This window comes from Chiloscyllium plagiosum, unplaced genomic scaffold, assembly GCF_037043375.1.
Source record: "Chiloscyllium plagiosum isolate Xiang-an unplaced genomic scaffold, Cpla_swu_hap1 HiC_scaffold_4, whole genome shotgun sequence".
Taxonomy (NCBI): Eukaryota; Metazoa; Chordata; class Chondrichthyes; order Orectolobiformes; family Hemiscylliidae; genus Chiloscyllium; species Chiloscyllium plagiosum.
In genome coordinates, this window is record NW_028270142.1 from 63,463,209 (window position 1) to 63,486,991 (window position 23,783).

Sequence of the window (23,783 nt, forward strand, 5' to 3'; positions counted from 1 at the left end):
AAGTGCTTAATTAGAACCTGAGGTATCATTCCTCATATTCACCTTGGCCTTCACGAATCGTTGCAGCAGGCTGAGGACAGAAATGCAAGTGTGAGGACAATGTGGTGAATTAAGATGGCGAACAACAGATGCTCATGTTAGGCTTGAGGACTGCGTGGAAGTGCTCTGCAGAGCAGTCACCTTATTTCCATTTAGTCTCTCCAGTGTGAAGATCACAAACATTGGCAGCAATGTGTACATTTAATATCTAAAAGAAAGGTGGCTGTATTGTAAACAGGCTAAAGAGGTTAGGACTCTACTCAAGTTTAGAAGAATGAGAGGTGATAGGATTATTAAGGGGTGTGTCAGGGTAAATGCTCAGAGGATGGTTCCCTTGATGTTAGATTCGAGGACTCGAGAGAATAGTCTCAGAATAAAGGGGCAGTAATTTAAGACTGAGATGAGGAATAAAGAACAGTAAAGCACAGGAATGGGCCTGTTGTCTCACCAAGATTGAAATGACACATGATGTCTTTGTAAACAAAAACCCTTTTGCCTGTATATGGTCTGTATCCCTGTATCCCCTGCCTATTCAGACATTGTTAAAAATCACACAACACCAGGTTATAATCCAACAAGTTTAATTGGAAACACTAGCTTTCGGAGCGCCGCTCCTTCGTCAGGTGGTTGTGTAAAACAAAAAGAGTGTGTTCTTTGATTGGATCAGCTAATAGTTGCCTGTAGTGTTCCTGGTTGTTCAGTTGTTGGTACACTTCCTTACAGGAATCTGTTCTATTCTGAATGACAATGGCTCCTCCTTTATCTGCTGGTTTGATAACAATGTTGTGATTAATTTTGAGAGTCTGGATGGTGTTACATTATGCTCTACCTTGTGGGTATGGCTGATGAATCTGGCATTTATGTATTTCCTGATTGTTTGAGCATACATGTCAAGCCAGGGCAGCGGTCCTCCGGTGGGGTCCAAGTTGACACCTTTTTTGGTCACTCCTCTACAGATCCCTGTGATGACTGTTCCAGTTCATCAGTGGGCTCCGTGGGATCACTGCTGGCATCTTGAAAGAATTCCTGGAGTCTCATTCGTCTGATGAACTCCTCCGTGTCTGCTGCAAGAACCAATGGGTTCATTTTGGTGGTGGGGCAGAAGTTAAGACCACTGCTCAGGACTTCAATCTCTTCCGGTTGAAGGGTGTGGTCCGATAAGTTGATAATAGACTTCTCCGCAGTGATACTGTTATCGACTGTGGTGCCTGGGTGGGCTTTGCTATTACTGGTGAGAATGCCAAGTTTCTCCAGTTTTTTGTTCTTGGTGTGCATGTATGTGGTGTAGTTTTGTCTCCTTGTCTGTTTGGCAATGTCGCGTAATTGTACTGCCTTTATCCTGAGCGCAGGATTAGAGTGTGGACACCATCTGAATTTCAAGGTTGTGGCACCTGCTATAGAATTGGTACACGAGATGATTGAGGAGTTTGCGAGAGGTGCGGTGGCAAAGTTTCTCTGCGTAGTCTGTGTTGTAGGTTGACTTAAGTGGGTTCGTGATCCGTAATCTTTTTGGGATCTTTCCTGCTTGCCTGCATTTCTGTAGAAACTTGATGTCTGTGTCAATATGTGCGATCTTCTTGGAGATGTTCTTAGTGGTGTTGATAGTAGTCATGATTTGGAGATGCCGGTGTTGGACTGGGGTGTACAAAGTTAAAAATCACGACACCAGGTTATAGTCCAACAAGTTTAATTGGAAGCACTAGCTTTCGGAGCGCCGCTCCTTCATCAGGTGGTTGTTCGTGTATAGTATGGTTATTCATACATCTGTCAAGATGCCTCTTAAATGCTGCTATTGTGTCCACTTCCACCATCTGTGGCAATTTTTTTCCAGAGAGAATTTCTACTCCGTCTTTAGAACTCCGTGCCATAGAGAGCTGAGAGTCAGAGTCCTTATGTATAGTTAAGGCTGAGATAAATTCTTGATCAGTAGAGAAAATCAGAGGTATGGGGGAAAAGTGGATGTAGGAATGTCAGAATAGCCATGATCCAATTGAACAGTGGGGCAGACTCCAAGAGGTCAAACTGCCTAGTCCTGTTCCTATTTCTTATGGCAAAATGTCAGTTATGTCAATCCAAGTATATTACTGCAGAACTTCCATGGAGCAGCATTTTAAGGCCAATTATCTATAGCTGCTGCTTCAACAGCCCACCCTACATTGTGAGGTCAGAAGTGAATCTCTTCACTTATGAGTCTGATGATGAGCTCCATTCACATTTCTTCAGAACATGAAGCAGTCATAGAATTGTAGTGATACACAGTACAAAAACAGACCCTTCTGTCCAACTTGTCCGTGCTGACCAGATATCCTGAATAAATCTAGTCCCATTTGCCAGAATTTTGCCCATATTCCTCTAAACCCTTCCTAATAATATACCCATTCAGATGCTTTTTAAATGTTGTAATTGTACCAGTCTCCACCACTTCATCTGGCAGATTATTCCATTCACACACCGCCCTCTGGGGGGGGGGGGGGGGGGGGGGAGAGAAAAAGTTGCCCCCTAGGTCCCTTCTAAATATTTCTCCTCTCACCTTAAACCTATGCCCTCTAATTTTTGACTCTCCCACCCCAGGGAAAAGACCTTGTCTATTTCCCCTATCTATGCATCTCACAATTTTATAAACCTCTATAAGGTCAATCCTTAGCCTCCAACACTCCAGGAAAATTAGACGCAGTCTATTCAGCCTCTCCCTGTAACTCAAATCCTTCCAATAGGAGGGAGACTAGAATTGCACACAATATTCCAAAAGTGGCCTAACCAATGTCCTGTACAGATGCAACATGACCGCCCAATCCTTATGCCCAATGCACTGACCAGTAACTGCAAGCATACTAAATGCCGCCTTCACTATCCCGTCTACCTGTGACTCCACTATGAACCTGCACTCTGAGGTCTCTTTGTTCAGCACCACTCCCTCAGACCTTACCATTAAGTGCATAAGTCCTGCCCTGATTAGCCTTTCGGCAGCATGGTGCCTCAGTTTTTAGCACTGCTGCCACACAGCGCTGAGGACTCTGGTTCGATTCCACTCTTGGGGGACAGTCTGTGTCGAGGATGTTCTCCCGTGTCTGTGTGGGTTTCTGCTGAGTGCTTTAGTTTCTTCCTACAGTCCAAAGATGTACAAGTTAGCTGGATTGGCCATGCCTAAATTGCCCGTAGTATTCAGGGATGTGTAGGTTAGCCATGGGGAATGCAGGGGTGAGGGATGGGTCTGGGTGGGATGATCTTCATTGGATCAGTGTGGACCTGTTGGGCCGAATGACCTATTTCCACACTGTAGGGATTCTATTCTTTAAAGAAATGCAGCATCTCACTTTCATCTAAATTAAATTCCATCTGCCACTCCTTGGCTCATTGGCCCATCTGATCAAGATCCCATTTTATTCTGAGGTAACCTTCTTCACTGTTCACTGCACCTTCAATTTTGGTGTCATCTGCAAACTTACTGAAAATATGTCCTATGTTCATGTCCAAATCATTTATATAAATGACAAAAAGCAGTGGACCAGCATCAGTCCTTGAGGCACACTGCTGATCACAGGCCTCCAGTCTGAAAACAGCCTTTCACCACCATTCTTTATTTTCTGCGTTCAAGCCAGTTCTGCATCCACATGGCAAGTTCTCCCTGTACTCTGTGTGATCTAACCTTGCTAACTAGTCTACCATAAGTAACTTCATAGAATGCCATACTGAAGTCCATATAGATCACACCGACTGCTCTGCCCTCATCAATCTTTTTTTGTTATTTCTTCAAAAAGCTCAGTCATATTAGGGAGACACAATTTCCCACACACACAGCCACAATGACTATCCCTAATCAGTCCTTGTCTTTCCAAATACATGTAATCTTGTTCATCAGGATTCTCAGCAACAACTTGTCTACCACCGATGTCAAACTCTGGTCTATAGTTCCCTGTATTTTCCTTACCACCTGTCTTAAAATGTGGCACCACGTTAGCTCTTCTGGCACCTTTTCTGTAGCTATCGATGGTACACATTGTTCAATAAGGGGCCCAGCAATCACTTCCAGCTTCCCACAGAGTTCTATGGTACACCTGATCAGGCTATAGGGATTTATCCAACTTTATGCATTTTAAGACATCCAGCACCACCGCCTCTGTAATATGGACATTTTTCAAGATAACGCTACCTATTTCCCCGCTATTTCTTCCGTATCCTTCACAGTAAACGCTGATGCAAAATACTCGTTTAGTATCTCCCACATCTCCTGTGGTTTTACACATAGGTGGCCTTGCTGATATTTCAAGGGCCTATTCTCTTTCTAGTTACCCTTTTGTTCTTAATATATTTGTAGAATCCCTTTGGATTCTTCTTAACCATATCTGCCAAAGCTGATGGCACCTTTTTTTGCTCTCTTGACTTCCCTTTTAAGTCTATTCCTACTGCCTTTATACTCTTCAAGGGATTCACTCGATCTCTGTTGTTTATACTTAACATATACTTCCTCCTTATTCTTAACCAAAGCTTCAAATTTTCTAGTCACCCGACATTCCCTACACCTACCAGCCTTGCTCGTCACCCTAACAGGTACATACTGTCTCTGGACTCTTGTTATCTCATTTTTGAAGGCTTACCATTTTCCAGTGGTCCCTTTATCTGCAAACATGTACCCCTAATCTCCCTTTGAAAGTTCTTGGCTAATGCAGTCGAAATTGCCATCTTTCTTCACCATCTCCCTGCACAACTCCATTGCGCGCGCACACACTCCCACATGCATGCACCCTCCCCCGCACGTACACACACCACCTCCGCCTCTTCTCTCTCCCCCACCCACCGAAAAAAAACTGGTTTAAATCCTCCTAAGCAACTCGATCAAATCTCCCTGCCAGTAAACCTGTTCCCATCCAATTCAGGTGCAATCCACCCATCTACCACAGGAGAGATTCCAATGATCCAAACTTGTGAATCCTTCTCCCCGGACCAGCTCCTTAGCTGCACATTCATCTGCTGTGACCTTGTTTTCCTACCCTGACTAGCTTGTGGCACCGGGAATAATCCAGATACATTAGATCTCGCCTTGATAACAGTAATCTGCCTGTCAGTGCCACATTCCCATGAGAGTCCATTTCCTCCCACCCCCTACATTTACCAGAACAGCATACGTGTTTGCACTATCTGCCCCTGTCTTATCTTTCCTGGGGGTCACCCATCTTCCTGACTGTACCTTTGGTTTATTTCCCTCCCTCCCTCTGGGATAATGGGAGATACAGTCAGGTAGATGCGTGATCCTCAGGAAAAGTAGGAGAGGGAGGCAGACTCCAGGCTTGCTTAGCACCTATGTTTTTCACATTTTTTAAAGTTTAAAAAAGAAGCCATTCTACTCACTACTGTAGATTTTACAAAAAACAGCTTACACTTTAAAATGAATCACTTAGATGCTCTCTTGCTGTGAGCTCTCCCACACAGATTTCTCCAAGGTCAGCTGTGAGTTTTGCTGTTTGTTTATTTTTCTTAGAAGGAACTCAGATGTCCAGAGACACTTGAAACCAAATCGGAAAGGCAACAGCTGTGTAAATTCATTACTGGGTCAGACAGCAGTGCATGTTTCTTTCTTTGTTTGAATCACTTCTCATGTGGTCACTGCCTTTCTCTCCCTTCCTCATTTTTAAAATGCTGTTGTTTTGATCATTTTTGTACTAAAGTTTGTGGACAACATCCAGTCTTGAGCTGAGAAGTGGCAAGTAATGGTGAAGCTGCATAAACATTGACTAACAGACATCTCTAAGCATCAATATTCCGATATCACCATGAGCCAGAAACTCAACTGGTCAACTAGGTAAATGCTGTAGTCACTAGAGCAGGCTAAAGTCGGATACTCTGAAGTAAGTAGCTCCCCAAAGCATCTTGCTTCATTGACAAGACATATGCAGTGTAATGGGATATTATTGTTCACTGTTGTCTGCACATTTTGGGATGAAGCAGTCTGCTTGATTGGCACTTCATCCCCTTTCTAAAACATCCACTTTCTTTACCATTGATGTACCATGGCTGCAATGCTGACAAAGCTTCAATGGCAGAATATTCTTGACCCATCATCTTGAACAATTCTAAATCAACGCGAAGTTCAATATAATTATATAAAATTGTTTAATTTTTGAGGACATTTTTCAAAGTTATCAATACAGGTTGTACATGCCAATGGAAAAGACAAATCTTCACAAGTGTTGTACTTGACCTGCATTATTACCATAAGCCACTTCATCTGTTTTGGATACTGGGAACTGGAATGGCTTTCAAACAGGTCTCTAAAATGCTGTAAGATTTTTCTAGAAATTAGGTACAGAATGTATCAGATTTTGAGCCACCTGCTCTTGAATGTGTGATTGTTGTCTAATTGACAAATTACTAATGTTTGGCTCACGTTTGCATGCCCAATAATTATGACATTACAACCGTGAATTAGAGATGTCCATCACTTTATTTGAATGTGCATTTTGGGCTGTTCATGCAAAACGAATAACTGTTGATGAAGCTAGTCAAACATACCTAAATTGAAGAAATTAGCTTCTGGTTTAATTGGAAACATCCTAGATTTAGGCACCAAAAGGTTGTTTTATAATTGGCTGCAACACATCGACAGTAAATGTGATACAAATAACAGAATTTCACAATCATTGCAGTAAGAGTTAGCAAAAGGAACTAAAATATGCAATCACGATAGTGCCAGATTGCTTAATGTGAGGTACAATATGATAGAAATGTAGCAGCCCTTCTGATTTTCAAAGGCCTGCACTATGGAGGTACACATTTTGTTTGTGAATAATCTGATTTACCTGACACTGATGCCTTGCTCCTACAAGCATGAAATTGGATTTGTACTTATGATTGCACATGTGCTGATTTCCTGATATCTGTTAAGAGGAGTAACGTTCTGTCAGAGATCCAAAGAAGTTGAATAGGAAGGTAACTTTCGAATTGTTGCCACAAATCTTGCAAAAGAAACAAATTTAGAGAGTTTCAGGAGATGTCCCCCTCGATCCTTTTGAAGACACAATACCAGATAACCTCGAAGAAGCGTAAAACCAAAGACACAGAGACAAAGAATAAATTGCAGTAACTGCAAGGAGGATACATGAGGAAATGTTATGGTTGCATATTTTAGTTCCTTTTGCTAACACTTACTGCAATGATTGTGAACGTCTGATATTTGTATTTCATTTATTGTTGATGTGTTGCAGTAACTCAGGTTTGGAGATCATGTCTTTTTTAATCACTTCTTCTGCTGCATTTTTATAATCAGTTTTGTTTTATGTTTTCCATTTCTGTCTCCTTTTCTATGTGTAATCCCTGGCTGACAAACCAACCAATGGATCCAGTCTCCATGCTATGCATTCCATAATGTATCCCATCATGATTGAACAAATGTCTCCACCAGGTCGGGAATTACCTAGCCTTCACTTGTATCTCCTCTATTCCTGAGCCTGTATTCTTATTTGTACTGCAGGGTTTGTACCAGAGAATTTGAGACATTTTTCCTATCCAATTTTTTTTTGGTTCCCTGAAGGAACGTCACTGCTGTCAGCTGAGACTAGGAGTCTTTGTATGAGTGATCCAGGACTAAAATCCCACTTCAGGCTTATAATGCCAATATGTGTTTGAGTTTCTGGGCAGTCGTTTGAGAAGTTGATGGGTTTAATTTAATCTGTTAGCTTTCAGGCAATCTAATTGAAAACCTCCACACCTGTGACATTTATGGTCATGTCACTGCAGAACTACAATTACACCAAGGCAGCATAAGTTAGGGGAATGTCTTCTGAACCCAACTAAATTTACCTGCGGAGGTAATGATGAACTTTTGAGAACTGGTGGTGTGACGTTGATGGGTGTCAGCATAGATGTGAAAATTGATGTGTATTTGGGTGATGTTGCCGAGAGGTAGCCTGTAGATGAGAAACGAGTCTGACTGGAAATAAGCCTTCTGCAGGATTCCGATATAATGGTGTGAGAGTGGACAGGTGTGCCATTGCAGGAGAATTTATGGCTACGGCCAAGAAGGTAACATTGGAGCTTGTGAGGGTAGTTGCAGTTGGTGGGTTCAGTTTGCTGAACTCTAAAGACTGCAGAGAGGACATAAAGGATGAGGAGGGATAATACATCTTGGCTGCAGTCACATGGAATTGCATTTAGTGCTGAAGTGCTATGACAGCAACCTGATCGGAGAAATTCAGAAATTCATTCGTGGGAAATGTCACAAATTTGGCATAACTTGTTAAGCATTATTGATAATTAATAATGTAGGCAGCTATTTACTGCGAAAATCACAATTAACTTTTATTTTGGAAATCTTAGTTTGTGTATTATTGATGTGCAAAGGGTCACCACTTAAATTTTACACTTTTTTATTAAGTGATGCAATTGTGGAATAGATTGAGCTTGAGCAGAAAGCCTTAGCCAGTCTTAAATTATCTGTTGGTTGAAGGATTGAGTGCTTTTAGCTCCTGAACCACAGAAGGAAAACTGATAATATTAGCAAGATGGTATTCTCCTGCCTAGAACATTACTGTGCTGAATGTATTTGCCACTTAATCTTGTACTTACTGTCAGCTATCCCATCTGAAAGTGACTCTTTCTGTTGTATGTTAGTGCCTTTTGGCATTTGTTGATATTGCTATGGGTCAAAACTAAAATGCTTTGACTTAGTTAAAAAATGTGATTTATAACTGCAGAGACCTATACTTAATTCTTCAGTAATGACATTTGGAAGGCTGTTACACAATGTACATTTGACTAATACAGACAGGGCACTCTTTTAGCTTTGATACTTTCTTTTTCCATTTACAGTGCTGGACAGCAAATGACATGTTACATCCATTTTGTTAAATGCAGTCTAAACTGCAGTTATGCCCAACTTTATGGGGATCATTCTATGATCTACAGTCCACACAATCTGTTTGGCTTGTGCACGTGTCTTTGGTTCTGGCTACTTGTAGCTGAAAGTCTCGAATCACGCATCACTAAATATTTTAGAAATTGATTTTTAATCTAATCAAGTCAAATATTTTATTCAGCCTTCTCATGTACAAAATGTTAAAATGACATGCAATGACACCCTTTTCACAGAGTGGTCATTATTATATCAAATTGTCTCCATTTTTGGAATTGTTTCATTGTATCAATTTGATGCTTCTGTATAGAAATGGGATGTATCAAAGATGCTTTCTTGTATATTGAACTGTTTTGATTTTGATATTTAAGCATACTTTGAATCATCAGTGCAGAGGCAGACACTTTTGAGCTACCCTGTTTATGTTGGCATTTGCTGTCCATATCAGCTTCCTCTCATCCCTCTTGATTTCTTTCACTCAGCATTACATTCAATTTGTTTCTTCTCCATGTGCATATTGTTATCTGCTTAAATGTATCTGCTATTTGCTTCAGCTACTCCTTATGGTCTCACATTCTGCATTTTTATGACTTTGGGTGAAGAAATGTTTCCTGTATTCCCTGTTAGATTTATCATTTTATATTCATGACCTCTTGTATTGGTCTCCCTGGGAAGTGGAAACAATATTCTCCATTTCTACTCTTCCAGCATTTTCAAAACACAATTTTGATTACACTTTAGCCTCTCTTTTCTAGAGACTGAAACTGGTGCTACCATATGGCTTAGAGACAAATGAGACATGCCTTTTACCCATCCATGGTACAGACATTAGATTATTAACATATGCAAATAATGGACACCATCAGTTTTTAGTACATATTATCATCATTTTCAAACAATAGTTACAAGACCACGGTCAGAGCTTAGGAATCCTGCTGTGAGTGACTCTCACCCTGGCTCCCCAATGCCTGTTCTTCTCCAAAGCACAAGTCAGAGTGTAATGTAATAATTCCCACTTGCCTGGATAGGTGTTGTTTCCACATCACTCAAGAAGCTTGACATCACCAAACAGCCTTCTTGAATTGCACATCCAGAAACACTTGTACCTCTTCACATCGAATGCTGAGTAGCAGCAGTATGTATCATCTACAAGATGTGCTGCATAAATTTACCAAGGCTCCTTGGACAGATCCCTCCTAACCCATGACCATTATCATCCAGAAGGGCAAGAACAGCAGATTTTTGGGAACACCACCATCTGCAAATTACCTTCCAAACCATTCATCATCTTTACTTGCAAATATACATTTTGTTGATTTTTTTGATAGGAAGGATATTTGAAATATATTAAAATAGAAGGCACAATTCTAAGGTGGGACTTGGGGTTCAGGAACAGCGGGACTGGAAGTATATGTGCAAAGATTATTGAAAGTTGCAGGACAGGGAGATAAAGCATGTAGTATTGTTGGCTTTATTAATAGGGGCATAGAGTATGAGACCAAAGAAGTGATGTTGAAGTTATTAGACCTCAACTGGAGTATTGTATAGAGTTCTGAACACTACATTATAGGTAGGAAGTGAGCGCATTGGAATGCAAGAATGGTTCCAGGAATGAGAAGCTCAGATTTTACAATTTTCTATATGCACTTTTCTCTATGACCATAAGATTTTATCGTTCTCATTTATTATTTAGTGAGTGTAATGTCTAAAGTCAAGTGATCACAGCATTGTTTGCTCCGTTTTAGGTGATTAGTTCACCACTTAGTCTGTACTGCACACCTTGGTAATGTACAGCTTTGTTTGCGTCTCGTCATAAGAGGTTTTCAAGGTTTTCAACCTTGGGTTAGTTACTACCCACTTTTCAAAAGGTTAAATTTGAATGTTAAATGTGGAAAAATAAAAATTGATTTGACCCACTCTTTTTGTTTTTATTATTTCACCTCCATGTTCACATAGGAATACAAATTGGTCATTCACAGAATCATACAAATTGTCAAATCACAGAGGGGCGCCATTTGGCTCGTGATGCCGGCACCATTGCTGTTGCCTGCCTTTTCCCTCTCTCTCGCTCTCTACCTCTGTCTCGCTTTCCATTCTCTCGCTGTCTCGCTCTCCATTCTCTCGCTGTCTCTCTGTCTAATTCTCTCGCTGTCTCGCTTTCCACTCTCTCGCTGTCTCTCTATCTAACTCTCTCACTGTCTTGCTCTTGGTCTTCTGTATCCAAGGGAATACCAGTAAAGTCTCTGGAGCCAGTCTGTTCACTTTAACCCGCACAGGCTGGTATTCTGCTGTATCTACGTTTCCTTCCTCCTCCCGTACAAGCAATAATCCTCTGGCTGTTACACTCGGATCCTATTTTGACAGGAAATTCCTGTTGGGAGCTGTTCTTTTTTGTGCAAACGCCCTGCTGCTTAATCAAAGGTGACTCAGTGTGTTGAAATTGAGAATTTACCTTAGCTGAAAGCTGGGCTTTAAATCTGATCCAAGGAGTTGTGTAAGGGTAAATTTCAACTATATTTCCAGTAATATGGTTCATACTTGGATATAAGAACTCAAATTTCATCTGCATATTCTTTGAAAATAAGTACTGTATAATATAAATAAGTTTATCATAAACATGAATCATGAATGAGTTAATAAGAGAGCCTAGGTTTGCTGTGGTGTGATAGTGTTTTGTGAAAGAAGACCTATTACTTGGATGTACTGTAATGTCTTCAGAGAGAAGTTGATGCTGCAGCAGCAAGTTTAAACAAAAATCTCTACGTTAAGTCCCAACTCTCTGGCCTAAAACTTAACTGTTAACAAAAGTAGAAAACAAGTGATACTTTATTTGGTGATTCATGGTTATTTTTGATATTTGATAAAGTGGAGATTTGTGCACTTATGGTAGAGATTGTGTCTTTGTGCTTGGATGTATAAACCTTTTGCTTTCATTGGATTCTATTTTTCTCTTAGTGGCTGCTCATGAGGGTTATTCAAGCAGAATTTTCAAAACTGCTTGCTTTGATCTACCACACTTTAGCCCTCCAAATCTACTGTCTACTTTTTGTCCAATTCTGATCTTTATTTTTGTCTTAAAATAATTGGTGTGTTCCCATTATCCTTACTATTAATTTATCTGTTATTTCCCTTTTTTTGACCATCTGTTGCTGTCCTGCAGATAGCCAAGGAATGTTTCTATAAATCTGATATGATGGATAAAACGAATAACCAATATCCTGCTCCAGAAACTTCTGCAATGCTCTCCCATTTATTTATGTAATTTTCAGGGAGATTGGTGAAAAAGGCTGTTTCTCTGGGTTTTGAAAAAATCTGAAGTTAGGAGGCAGACACTGGTCATAGCTCATGGGCTACTACACAGTCAATTCAAATTGCTAATAATTTGTTTATACAGTAACTGGTTTTATTGAAACTGATTATCAAGCCTTGACATTATTATTTTTAAAAACTAGCAAAACAGCTTTTTCTGTTTTCACTGTAGTTCTGAGAACAGGGCTAGAATTGTGCATATCTAACTGTGGCTCCTGACAAGCAGGTGGCAATTAGAAAATAGTGGTAGTCTTCCTCCTTAAAAGGTAGAGCAAGCACCACTGTGCAAATTACAGTATGTTAAGCCTGTATCCTGCGTGTGTTCATGCTCTGCAATGAAACTGGAATGCTCCTTCCAGGATATAAGTCTGAGCAAAACGAAAGAGACCTTAGAATGTCCTACTGTCCGGGTATCCCTTTCATTCTCCCCAGTTCACTCTGAAGAACTGCCAATGGCTCAGTTACAGGCTGAAAAAGTGAAACGTTTTGACATCAGTGCACCTTTGAGCTCCATTCCCGAATTTGTCAGGGTTTACTCCCTTCATTTCCAAACATTAGAGCAATTCAGCCATTGCTGAGAGTTCAATGCCTGAGTGTTTGCGTAGATCTACATGTTGGTTCGTCTGCACATTGCATGTCTGGTGGATAGAGTTCCTCCTCTGATCTTTTAGCCTGGAGCTGTCTTGAGGCATAGCTGAGGACTTGCTGGTGAAAAGTCTGTGCACTGACATGGACAGAGTTACACTTAACATACAACTTCAAACACCTTACTTTTTCCCCAAAACTTTTACCAACTTTTCACTAAGCTGGTACAGAACAATTCTACTTTATCCTCAGCTATTTGTATTTTTCAGTGGTGCTTTATACATTAGAATTTCTTATTGTGCTACAGATGAACTGTTTGCTTTCAGGATCTGGTATGTTTCTTATTACTTGGATGTACTGTAATGTCTTTGGAGAGAAATTGATTCTGCATCAGCAAGTTTAAAAAAAATCTTTACGTTAAGTCCCAACTCTGTGGCCTAAAACTTAACGGTTAACAAAAGTAGAAAACAAGTGATACTTTATTTGGTGATTCATTACTATTTTTGATATTTGACAAAGTGGAGATTGCACACTTGTGGTAGAGATTATGTCTTTGTGCTTGGATGTATAAACCTTTTGCTTTCATTGGATTATAACATTTTTTCTCTTAGTGGCTGCTCATGAGGGTTATTCAAAAATAATTTTCAAAACTTGTGCTTGCTTTGATCTACCACAAAGTGAAGTTTGTTTTTCTGTTATCTGTTTTATTGAAACCATAGGCCGAAGTTCTGTGCAGCAAGCATACTTTCTGTAAATAATTCATAATATTTACAAAGCATAAAAATAATCCCTGTAGTTTTAAAATGAAACTATTTTGATTATTCTTTTGTACGAGCCAAGTGCGGTGACGTATTATTTAAATCTCTACGGCATGTTTTCTTGAAAACGAGGTTATCGTTGTGGTTAGGTAAAAAGCAGTGACACTTAGTTCATGTTTGGAGACTTGTGCTGAAAACAGAGCCCATGAATAAAGTGCTGCTCAATTTAATATTTTTAAAATTCTGATTCCTGATGGAGAAATAGCAAGTTTGGTGGATTATCATGTTAATGTTTATGCTTTAGTTTTACATTTGTCATTGTTGGAACTTTTAGTAATTGTTGAAACTTGATAGGGATTTGACTGTAAATTTTGAGAATTATTTGGAGTACAAGTCAAGTACTCTGATAAAAAGTGAACTGATTTTAGGCAAAACATGAATCAAAATTTATTGAATAAATCTGAAATGAAATTATAAATAAGATTCAACTTATTTTAGTTTTCACTTAAACCCACATCAGAACCAATGCAAATTACACATGAATTAACAATAAAATGATGTTTCAAAATGAAAAGTAAATTTCACCTGAAAAATTGAATACAAAAAAGATAAAATGTTATACAACCTTAAATATTTACTTCACTTCTTACACCTCCATAAGGTGTTACACAGTTCCATAATTTGTTGTTCTTTATTCTCACAGGGTGGGTTGGAGGTCCTATCTGACAGCATTACAGTTTCACATATGCAGTTAGCATTAACAAGGCATGCATCTTTGTCTTGGATTACAGTAGTCCTTATGCAGCTTTCCAGAGTTCTTTTCCAAGTGATTAAAGAACAAGTTCCTAGTCGTATTTTGACCATTTGTCCCTAAAACACTGCTGTTTAGCATCCCTGAGCTATTCAAACAGCTTTTCAGGTTTTAGCCAGCTTGCACAGTTATTCTGTGACACCTATCTTTATTTCTGCCAAACGGATAAATTGGCTTCACAATGAATGATTTGCTGCTGCTTCTCACACAACTTCTTTCTTTTTGTATCTACTTCTGAACATTATTTGCTTAGACACTTGAGCTATCTATTTGTACCTCTCCTTTGTGTCCGGAGCTTTCCTCTGTGTCTTCCAGATACAGGTCATCTTTCTGAACTAATTCCTGTCAGTATTCCTTCCTGGTTAAGGCTTGCCAAGTCTCTCAGACTGGTTTTCTTTCGATCAGAGAAAATTAGAATTTATACTTCAAACCATTAAAAGACTTTTTCAGTCATTCCTAAAAATAATGATAGATTCCACATACCAAGGCTCACATGAAGGAGATGGGAAAATTCACTCTTGAAACCTTAAAATTGCCTTGGAAAAGTCACGGGTGACCAATCAGAGGTTGACCCGTATAATGGGAGAAATCAGTGATAAACTGTTGCTTTGGCTGTTTTTAATTCGCAGTTTGTTTCCCTACAGCATTTGATGCCAATAGAGTCACTTGTGGTTCTAGTCAGCAGTGAATATGAATGATAACTACTTTGTGATTGGAGGGGCAAGAAGCAACTGGGAAAGGAAGTGCCGGCAGTGAACAAGGTGGCAATCAAAAACCAAAACAGAGCCTTTGGTGTTTACATTAATACAAGTGTCTCATTGGTTCCTGTCATTGCCATTTGGCCTGTTATATCTTTTTCTGTCAAAACCCTTTGTAATTTTGAGCACCGTTATCCAATTGCACCGTAACCACCTTCGTTCTAATGACAGCAACTATAGGTTCTCTTGCCTTTCTGCATAACAAGAGTTGAAAAGTGTGGCGCTGGCAAAGCACAGCAGGTCAGGCAGCATACAAAGAGCAGGAGAAACGCGTTTCAGGCATAAGCCCTAATTTCTTTCACTTTTCATGGGATGTGGGTGGATGTTGCTGGCAAGGCATTTTTGTTTCTCTTAATTGTCCTCAAACTGAGTAGTTGCTAGAATATTTATTGTTTTTCTTTGGGATCTAAATATTGCCAACAAAGCCAGTATTTGTTGTCCATTCCTAATTGCCTTTGAACTGATTGGCTGCTTAGCCATTTCTGAGGCAGTTAAGAGTTAACCACATTACAGTCAGTCTGGAAGGACTTCTAAGCCAGACCAGGGAAGAATGGCAGATTTCCTTCCCCAAAGAAACAACTGTGAAAAGTTAGTTAGTGAGTCACATGTATTTTTATGACAATCAGTAATAGTTTCAAGGTTACTACTATTGAGAATAGCTTTTAATTAATTGAATGCAAACTCTACTGGCTGTCATGGTGGAGTCTGAACCTTCATTCCCAGAACATCTGGATTACTAGGCTAGGGACAGTACTACTATACCATTATCTCTCCGAACTGTGGTATCCAGAATGAAACATGCTAAATTGTTAGTGACTTATAAATGTTTAGTGAAACTTTTATACTGTACATCCCAGGATCCTGCATACTGAATGAGTTGTTTCGCCACTGACAAAGATTTGTCCATCTACTTTACAAGATATCTTTGTTCCTGTACATCCTTTTTCAGTTGTTTCATTACATTTATACCGTGGCGGCACGGTGGCACAGTGGTTAGCACTGTTGCCTCACAGCACCAGAGACCCGGGTTCAATTCCCGCCTCAAGCGACTGACTGTGTGGAGTTTGCACATTCTCCACGTGTCTGCGTGGGTTTCCTCCGGGTACTCCGGTTTCCTCCCACAGTCCAAAAATGTGCAGGTCAGGTGAATTGGCCATGCTAAATTGCCCGTAGTGTTAGGTGCAGGGGTAAATGTAGGGGAATGGGTCTGGGTGGGTTGCGCTTCGGCGGGTCAGTGTGGACTTGTTGGGCCGAAGGGCCTGTTTCCACACTGTAAGTAATCTAATCTATCTAATCTAATCTAATTTATATTTCCTCTTCAAAATACATTATGTTCCATTTCTCTGCATTAAATTGCATTCTGAGATATGTCTACCCACTTCATCTGTCTCTCCTCCTGATGTCAGTTAACCATCTGTCACTGTTTACGACATTTCATTTTTTTCTTTTTATACTATAATAACATTTCCACAATTTACAAAAGTGGGATATTTAATCTCTGCTCAATGTCACCTTGTTGAGGTTTACATTATTTAAGTTATTAATGAGTTCATGTGATGTAAACATTTCATGATTCATACCCTCCTGAACATAAATGGGAACCAATGTACAAATGTTCGTCCACCTATGGCAAAGCTTAATGATTGAACATGTGTTAAATCATTGTTTGTGCTAATAAAGCAAATGTATTCCTACTAAAAAGTTTATACTTCATATCATGTTGGTCTGTGAAAGTGTTGAGAATTGAGTAATTTTTGGTTACATCCTGAGTGTGTTAATAATTATTCAAGTCTTGGCAACTCTAGTAATGCAGAGCCTGAATTGTTCTGTGAGAGTTTCACAACATTTTGACGTGTTGAAATAGCTTGCTTATTATTACTAGGAAATCTCTTTAGATGGTTGTAAAATCGTTGTAGAGTTAAGCAGAAAAACCATGCAGAACTATGTGAAAACAATGAACTAAAGATTTTTATAGTCTGCTTGAGTCTAAATTCACAGCACACAACGTATTTAAATATAATTACAATGTCAGAGAAAAGTTTATAACAATTTTAATCTCTTCAGGAATATAACATTTGATAAAGTGCTTTTGTTCAAATGTTGAAGTTTGAAAATTTTAGTGTGTTCATGAAAATCAAGGAATTTAAGATTAAGCTCTTAAAAATTGATCAAAGCATCTTATAACCAAAGAGAGAAAAGACCGTCAGAATCAGTCATTACCTTTTGAATACTTTTCACATCTTAATATTTTGTAACAAATGAAAGCAAAACATGCTAACTGATTCCCAGGAATCATCAAATTGGGTAGTCTTCCTTCATCTTTGTATCAGGGAAGGCAGTTCAGCTCCTCTATGTACTCTTGCAAGCTGGAAGATTGTGGTGCAGAGCTGTTTACAGGCTATAAACAATGACTTTGAAACTGGAAACAGCCCAGTGCTCTCCTGAAGATTGAGGGTGATTTTTGCTACAACAAAGCAGAATTTTACCTGGGCAAGAGATGTGCTTATATTTACAAAGCAAAGAACAACACTGTGATTCCTGGTAGTAAACCAAACAAGACTCATGTTAGTTGGGGTAAAGTGTCCTTGATTGTGGAAACAATGGTGTGGTGCATGCAAAGTTCAGCAGTAACCTGCCCACTAAAGTTATTGGGTACAAAATTTGTGTGATGCTACACCCATTAATGATCTGTAGCACAGCAATACATAAGTTTAAAAAAAAAGCTTGTTGGCATTATAGTTAATGATGGAAGACAGTGGATACATGCAAATGAGAGCGCTATGCTGGGAACCTTTGGTGTTTTGAATTTCCTGAACTAATGTCAATTCAAAAACTCTAAAGTAGCAGTATTGCAGATTGTACTGAAATGCCACAGTTGCTTGAATCAAGTCAATGCTCACAAGTTATAGAATGAGTTAAAAAAAAGACTTGCATGGATATTATACCTTTCATCACCACCAAATACATCAAAACAATTCACAGCTGATGATGTAACTTGTGAAATGAAGTCACTTTGGAAAAAATATGCAAACATTTAAATTGCAAATTAAATTCAATGTAGATCATTCTAAATGTTGCACACAAGGAAAAATAGACTAAAATTAAAATGAAAGTATTTAATGAAAGTGTTTTCCTGGCTAACATTGAAACTGAAAGAGACCAAATCAAAATAAATTATCTTGATATCATGTTTTCACAACCTTAGGGTATCCAAACCACTTTACAATCTATGAAGTCAGAGGAACTAATTATCAAACCTATCTTTTGCTCTGATTAGACTGCACTTTTACTGTCCTGAAAATATACAGACATTCAAATCATGAAGGCACTGCAGAGAAGAGCTACACAACAGGGGGGAACGTTTGTAGAAACCTGTGCTATTCATCTGACAAGGAATAGAGAATATTATTCTAGAAATCTACAGTGTCATGAAGGGTGTGAAAAAATGTTCAAGAATGTCAATACTTTAAGACTTTGGGAGTAGAGCTAGGATTGTAGCTTCAAACTGTTTGAAGTTAGTCTTAGGACTGACATCAGGATGATAGAAAGTCATGCCCAGATAATATCCACATTAATATCTCCCTGAATATCATTTAGGAACCAACAGGATATGGTAGTGGAATTAACATTCGCTCCTCTTTTGGTGGACAATTAAAAAGATGGACTGGGATACAAGATGGCGGCGACCCAGCAAGGCTGAGTCTATATTGCTCCTCCCAAGACTTGGGCAAAGTGGGCCACCCGTCTCCACCATACCTAACAAGTCATTTAAACTAGTTTTTATTTAATATAACTAGTTGCTCTGTACTAAATTTAAACAGTCTAGTTTCATGCAAAAATGACTAAAGGGAAAGGTGCCCGCAGTTCTCAGCACACAGGAACCCCTCCCCCACCCTCCTCAGCTGCAGCAGAGGCATCCGCAACTGCCCCGGGGGACTTACCTATGGTGGTGAGCCTTGTGGAAGTAATTTCCAAACTTGACGTGAATATTGACGCCTTCATTGAAGAGTCCCGGACCAGATGGAATTCACTCTCGGTCGCACTACAAAAGCACGACTGAGACATCGAGGAAATTGAGCGCCGAATCAGAGGGGTGGAGCTAAAGGCCGAGGTCGTCCAAAAAATATTAGTTTTGGATGGGCCTTCCCGAACGGGAAGAGGAAGGCCAGCTTACAGCGTTCCTCGAGCAGTGGCTTCCACAGCTGTTAAATCTGGAGGCTGGATCAGGCCAGGTAAGGGTGGAATCGGCCTACCCAGTTGCAATGCGTGGGTCCGCGTCGAACCAGTGCCCCCGCCTGGTCCTGTTCTGGCTGCAGAGCTACAAGGAGAGGCAGATGCTCTTAGAAGCTTCCAGAAATCTTGGGAAAGATCCCCAAGCATGATTTACAAAGGATCCAGGATTATGCTACTCCAGGGCTTCTCCCCAGCTTTGGTCCGAAAGAGGAAGGCGTTTGACGAAGCGAAGAAGCGTTTAAGGGACTTAAACATTCAGTACTCCCTACGCTACCCAGCGACGCTATGCTTTAGCCATGAAGGGTCCATGTACAACTTTGGATCGCTGGTGAAGGCCAAGGAATTTCTGGACTCTCTAGAGTTAATTCGAGTGGTGAATTATGTTGTTCTGCCCTCACCACCCCACCACCCCGGTTCACTCCTTTTTTTTTCCTTTTATTACCTTACTGTTTAATATTATCTCCGGGGGGGGCGAGGTAGGGACAGTGGTTTAGTTATTTGTTCTTCACTTAGTGATTTTCTCCCCATATAGGCCGGGTGGTCTAGTTAATGTAGGTACCTTATCCTATCTTATCTCTGTCTTTAAGAGATCCCTGTTATTTTGTATTACTATAGTTAATTATTATTTGTTGAGACTATAATTTTATAGTTATATATGTTCATACATGATATTAACATCACCAAATATATCTAGGTGTTCGTTGGGGGTGGGGGGTAGGGTACTCACTGTTAACTCTAGCTTTGTCGTATATTTGAATTTTCTTTATTCTATTGTGGGGTACCTGGGTCAAGGGTGTGGCACTTTGGTAGAGGATATGATGGGCTTTTGGAAAGGAAGTGATGCCCCCTGGGAACAAGGGGGAAAATCTCCATTTAAATATGTTTTATATTTTTTCCATTTAGAAATAGTTTTTTATTATATTGATGTGAGCGTATTAAAGAACCTTTCTTTTTTGTGAATTTTATATGTTCTATGCTTCGGATGTTTTGGATGGGGCTTCTTCTCCCGAGGGGTCTTGGACTTGCCCGGACGATTATTGTTAATCAGTCGATTAAATGGTGCACCTGGAATGTCAAGGGGAGTAATTCACCAATCAAAAGGAAGAAAATATTATCAAACCTCAAGAAAGAAAGGGTTGATATAGCTCTCCTACAGGAGACACATTAATTAGATAAAGAACACTTGAAATTACGACAGAGTGGATTTGATCAGGCCTTCTTTTCTTCATTCAGCTCAAAAAGTAGGAGAGTTGTCATCCTTATTCGGAAGAATCTCCCTTTCAAAATCCTAAATCAGATAAAAGATGAATCTGGGCGATATATTCTGATTAAGGCCCTTACAAATGGAGAGGAATATGGGATCTTAAATCTGTATTGTCCCCCGGCGCACCCTTTTAAATTTATAACGGAAGCCTTCTCCAAATTGATGGCTCTCGGTGCTCGTCATACAGTTATAGGGGGAGACTTTAATTGTATTATGGATCCGGGAATAGATAGGATTCCCAAGAGTACTGCAGGAGTATCCCCCAGATCCAGACAATTGGTGGATTTGAACAAAGAATTAAGGGTACCTTCGGTCAGCACTCTTTATCATTTATTACATGAAGTATTGGAAGATATGGACAATCTGCTTAAAACATGGGATCAGGATTTGGGGCTGGAAATCTCCATATGTGGAATGACATTTGGGAAAATGCCAAAAAATCTACATCTGCAACAGAACCCAGGCCATTCAGTTGAAGATACTTCACAGGGCCCATATAGCACCGGACCGATTGGCAAAATTTAAGGCAGGAGTATCTCCAATGTGTCCCAAATGTAAAACAGAGGTGGGCACTCTTGTACACTGCTTATGGACTTGTCATAAGATCCGTAAATATTGGACTAAAGTAGCAAATGCCTCGACAGAAATCTTGGGAATGGAAATTAGAGTGGATCCAGTATCTCTCCTTTTGGGCTTTTCGAGTTTACCTTCCCCGGATGTGCACGGGAAGAGATTATTTTCCATTCTCTCTTTCTGTGCAAGGAAAAATATTTTGGTAAACTGGGTGGCTGAGGGCCCTCCTGGACTTTCGAATTGGCACAGAATGATCATGGAATATATTCCCCTTGAGTTCCTTACAAACATGGTGCACCAAAAAACCGAATTATTCTATAAAATAAGGCAGCCCTTTTTGAATTACACAGATACAGATATTTTGGGCATTCTATCAAGCGCTTTTATCTAATTGAGACAACGACCCTGGCTGGTCCGGGGCCCCTTGGGAGAGGAATCCCACACGAATACGGGTTTTGTTATGATTTGATGTTAACACACTCCGAGCATGTACTTAATTTCTGTGTTATCCATCGTTTTTTCTTGAGTAATGTAAGAGATTTAATCATACACTCTGGTTAGTTGTAGGTTACATTAGTAGTTAGTTGAGTTTTGTCTTTCTTTCTCTTCAGTATCTATTCTTTTGTTTGATTAGATTTTGGCTATTATTTATTTAATATTTAATTGTATATCAATGTTTATACTTGGGTTTTTTTATTTGTAAACTTGAAAAAACATGTTAAATTTTCAATAAAAATATATATTAAAAAAAAATGGATTGATTGGTCCCATGTTGAATTATTCTGTGGGAATTGGTAGATTTGTGTGCTGGTCCAAATGAATGAAGGAAACTATAACTTTCTGATACAAAGTTACTGCAAGAAGTGTAGACCATTCGAGTCACCGATTTCAATAAACTTCAAGCATTATTTGGGAAAAATCTTTGAAATGTGACTGCTTACATATGGTCATCTTAATATAGGAAAAAGATAAGGAATCAAAGATTCTGCACAATGGCTTGATAGTTGCTGTCTTCTGGTTCACTTTACTGTTGGTGTTATGTGTGTTTTGTGATCTCTAATAGGTTGGGTATGTGTGAAGTTTCTTTTTAAAAAAAAAAGGAGCATCTGTGTTTTGTTATGGTCTCATTGATTTGATGGGAATTGCTGTCTGTTGGACGAATTTCTTTTCTGTTTTGTACTTCATGTAGCTAAAATATATGCTTGCGCTCTCTTCTTATATTTTTGAAAACCAAGATTTAGATTGTCCAGATCTAAAGCTGATTACACCGTGTGAAGGTAGAGTGGATGTTTAAAATTACTTGTTTCAACATCATAGCTCATAGCTTGCATGAGTATTTAGAACTAGCAACTCAATGTTTCTTTACAGATTTGTTTTTCTTCTGTCCTTTGGCCTTGTACGCTCTTTCATATGTCATATCCTGATCAAAATGTTCAACATTAATATAGAGTACTTTTAAATTGTGTGAAGGAGATATTGTTTGACTACAAATTACAATATGTAGCATTTAAAACTTGTCATATCACTGAGTTCTGGAAAATCTCATGACTGCAGCATGAATCAGCTTACATGGGAACTGAAACGAATGACTCTCTGACCACAGTTAGGATGCATTTATTTTCCATCTGCAGTACATTGAGTAAACCTGACCCAAGTAGGAAAGTAAACCAGCAATATCAACAGTGGAGTTAAAATTGCAGCATAACATTCCCGTTTATCTGGTTCTGGTGGAGTGAAAAAGCAGCAGAATTGGGAGCTGACTTTTGTTACAATAGGAGACTGTCTTTCTTGTGGCATATTCCAGCGTTCGATAAGAAGAGTTAGCAGAGAAAATTAAGTTCCACTTACTCTTGGACCTTGATGATTAACCTATGAGTCTGTAGTCTAGGTTGGTTGATTTTTTTTTTGACGTTTCATCTATTGCAGTTGAGCAACAAGCTTGTATGAAGAACAAAATTGGTCATTTGTGTGTATATTCACCAGCTATGAATATTTTCATTACTATTGAAAATAATTGAAATAATTCATTTGTTCTGTAATATATGGTGTCAAATTTTGTTGTGACTTTTCTTGTATTATTGAAGATTTTGATGTATCTGGTGTAATGAATCTAAATTGGTGTTTGTAAGAAGCTTGTGACATTCAACTGTTCTTGAAACATCAAGGTTTGAATTGTTCGAGCAAAAATCAAAATATTAACTTTTTGTAGGAGAATCTGTGCTGACAACATTAAGCATAATGTTTAACAGATTTGTATCTAGGATGGCAAAAATTGGAAATGACTGGAGTATTATATCTAGTTTGCGTGACAATGTTAAATGTCATTAGATCGGTGTGCTGTTTTTACAAGTTTAAATTAGATATAATAACTTGGACTTTGGCTGACATGCACTGACATGACTTAGAGTAATTCTATTTACATTGCTTACATAGATGAACAGAATACAAACTGAAAGGTTTATGGGGCACAAATAGCTTTCTCTGAGCCAAGTCTTTTTGTTGTAAGGATCCTATTATAACGCATCAAATGCTACCAACTGGCTGCAAACATATAATGTAGTATTGTAAGTTGTTATAACTCAGATTGAAGCGAAATATTTTAGTAGTG

The 23,783-nt window shown here is 39.2% G+C and overlaps 1 protein-coding gene and 1 pseudogene across 3 annotated transcripts in view; both read left to right on the forward strand.

Moving 5' to 3' along the window:
* Nucleotides 1–23,783, forward strand: part of socs6a (suppressor of cytokine signaling 6a) — a 59,555-nt gene that overhangs the window by 17,538 nt on the left and 18,234 nt on the right. The gene's annotated exons all lie outside the window — the stretch shown is intronic.
* On the forward strand, nt 1,352–17,848 carry LOC148150160 (large ribosomal subunit protein eL33 pseudogene; annotated as a pseudogene).